This window comes from Aplysia californica, unplaced genomic scaffold (assembly GCF_000002075.1).
Source record: "Aplysia californica isolate F4 #8 unplaced genomic scaffold, AplCal3.0 scaffold00493, whole genome shotgun sequence".
Lineage (NCBI taxonomy): Eukaryota > Metazoa > Mollusca > Gastropoda > Aplysiida > Aplysiidae > Aplysia > Aplysia californica.
The window spans coordinates 13,505-16,847 of record NW_004797763.1 but is presented as its reverse complement, the minus strand read 5'-3'; the positions used below and the strand labels follow the sequence as shown (position 1 = coordinate 16,847).

General features: G+C 42.0%; 1 protein-coding gene across 1 annotated transcript in view; it reads left to right on the top strand.

Moving 5' to 3' along the window:
* LOC101859727 (CCN family member 2) overlaps positions 1-3,343 on the top strand; it is a gene marked incomplete at its 5' end in the record, with an annotated part of 18,746 nt that overhangs the window by 11,329 nt on the left and 4,074 nt on the right.

The following is a 3,343-nucleotide window of genomic DNA, read 5'->3' as shown; positions in this document are numbered from 1 at the left end:
AGAGAGAGAGAGAGAGAGAGAGAGATAAGGAAAGAGAATAGAAAGGAGAATATTGAAGGGGGTCACGGGTGCTTACGCTAACAAATTAATGGCTTCACGAAATGAGACGTTAAGTGTATGGACATGAAACAGATGGCGCGAATTCGACTCCGCAAACAAGATTGGAAGGGAGGTGTGGGTTTTGGGGTAGTGCGTGAAAAAAAGGAGGTGGGAGAGGAAGGGGGTTACAAGTAAAAATAGCCACACCTTAATGAAAAACACTTCGGTTAGTTAAAGCGTCAAAGTTTTCCCTAAAGAATAACATAGTGTGTGTTAAGCGTCAAACATGTTGAACGGGAATTTTTACTTCTTTTTTTTCCCCCTTGCCCATATCTATTATAATGACGCCATCTGATTAGTAGAAAATGTGCGTATGATAATGTCTAATAGTGTATTACAGTATTACGTACATAATTGTTATAACATGTCACTGTTACAGATAGATGTTCAAGATAATTGTAGATGTATATCATGGATCTGAGAGCAATGATAATTTTAGAAATGATGGTGGTGATAAGCAATGATGTGAGATGGTGTTTATGTAAATAATTATTAAGAAGACATGCTTCTGTTAGATAAAAAGTTTTTATTTATGTTAGTATTAGTCCTATCTTCCTCTGCTCTGATGAGTCACGAAGGATGTGGGCATTAGCTATCCCGTTCCCCACTGGAACCATAAAGGGAAATAATATAATCTTATTATAGAGAGAATGATTGGTCTTTGTTACCAACACGACATGACATTCCATTACTTACTTACTATACTTTACTTCATGCTTCCTATTGTACCATCTTGGGCGTCGAAGGGAACGTATTACGGTTCCGAAAGAAGGAGAAAGGGTGGGAAAGATTGGAGGGAGGTGGGCAACTGACAGAACCTGGAGAAGATTAAAGAGATAATAGGTTAAATATGGAGAGGCATTGGCGGTGGGTGGACCAAAATTTGGGTGGGGCTTAGGTTGTTTCCACCTCTTTACTACCAAATAGCAAGCAATTAGAACTAAACAGTTCTGATTTTTCTACACTCGCTGTGAGCCACCGCGTTTTGAGAACCATTCAAACGAGAAGAGCCGCCTTTGTCTTCCATCTCTTTTTTCCAAGTTAGATTCTTCTGGATGAAAAAGTTGCCTTAAAAGTGAAATCGACGTGATTTATAACTGTTAAATCTCACAAACACAAACATGCACACACCGCACTTCAAACGTATTTCGTCTATGAGCTGGATAAGGCCGTGTAGTCGTGGAAAGTAGAACACACCTAACAAAGGTCCAATGAGCGCGCAGGTATCTGTGTCACTGGGGGAAAGCGTGTCGTGAACTTTCACTCCATTGTCAGGGCTAGAAGAGCGTGAGCCCTCAGTACAGTGTTTTATTTTCTAATCCTGTACATTTTTACAAGAAGAGTTTCATTACGAAATGGGCGTGGGAATAGGATCCTCATTTGCTGAGCCCTGAAGACTTTTGATTGGCTGTTAGGTTGCTATAGTAGTAAGCGGTGACAACAGTGATGGGACAATCAAGCAAGTTGGCAAGTTGGTCACGCTGTGGTCATTGCAGGTGATCATAAAGGTTTCAACTGCTTACCTCGTTATTTAAGAAACTTTCATTTACTTTGGGATATAGTTTGGGGGAGGGGGGGGGCTTCACTACCCACCACCACTGTGGGGAGGGGTAATACTTATAACATATTAAGGTGGCGGTTATTGGACTTTGGGTGAAAAGGTTTCACCTAGGGAGAGAGAGAGAGAGAGAGAGAGAGAGAGAGAAAGAGAGAGAGAGAGAGAGAGACAAAGACAGAGACAGAGACAGAGACAGACACAGACAGACAGATAGACAGACAGACAGACAGACAGATGAGTGGGGGGTGACAATGTTGTCTGTCTATCTATCTTTCTATCAATCCATCCATCCATCCACCCATCCATCCATCCATCCATCTACCCACAGACCAGAGCACCACCACAAGCCCCGCCCCCGAGCCAACCACGCCTCCTCTCCCCGAGCCGTGCCACACCCAGAGCACTGATTGGTCGCCCTGCTCCGTCAGCTGTGATGTGGGCGTGGCCGTGAGGATCGTCGTGGACTCGGTCACGTGCATGCACGTGCAGGAGAGGAAATTGTGCTACCTCAGGCCTTGTGGCCTCAATCTGACTACACACGTGAGTGATAGATAGATAGATAGATAGATAGATAGATAGATAGATAGATATATAGATAGATAGATAGATAGATAGATAGATAGATAGATAAATGGGTGGATGGATGGATGGATGGATGGATAGATGGATGGTAGACAAGTAGATGGATGGATGGATAATAGATAGACAGATGGATGGATGGATGTATGGATGAATGGATGGATGGATGGATGGATGGATGGATGGATGGATGGATGGATGGATGGATGGATGGGTTGACGGATGGATGGATGGATGGATGGATGGATAGATGGCTGGATAGATGGCTGGATGGATGGGTGGATGGATACATGGATGGATACATGGGCAGATAGATAGACAGATAAGTAGATAGATAGTTGGATAGATAGATAGATAGATAGATAGATAGATAGATAGATAGATAGATAGATAGATAACCAAAGCATTGTGTCATGTTCTGTCCATTGACTGCAAGACAAGACAAGGAAGGAAGAAAAAACAATCATATTGTTTGGATTATTCGTCGTCTCCTCCACCTTTTCAACTTGTGAAGTGAATTTTAACAGATCTGCTTTTCCAAGAGACAGATCCAGGGGAAGCTACTGCTTGTTTCTGAAATCTTTATTCTATTCCTATGGTTGTTTCCCCTGCTCTGCAGACCGAGAAAGAATATATCTTGTTACCATACCATCTAGTATAATAGTATTTGAGCACTTTATCAGCTCCATTCAGTGTATGCTTCTTCGGAAGACTAGAATGTTTTTGAGTTTTCTAAGGTCTGATGGGGTAGTAATGGTGATTGTAAAACGTATAGATCGTGCTATTTAGCGGGGATATACGCTATGCTAATGCTATTTATCATTGTTTTATCTTACCGTAATCTCATCTCGCCAATCTCGCCTCTTCTCATCTCATCTTATCTTGTCTCATTTCACCTTATCTCATCTTATCTTGTTTGATCTTGTCTCATCTCATCTTTCATCTTACCTTACCTTACCTCACCTCATCTCATCTCATCCCACCTCACCTCATCTCATCTCATCTCATCTTATCCCACCTCACCTCATTTCATCTCATCTTGTCGGTGGCCTAGTGTTGTTGAACGAGGATTTGCGCTGTACAAATGCTATCTATTATTATTATTAT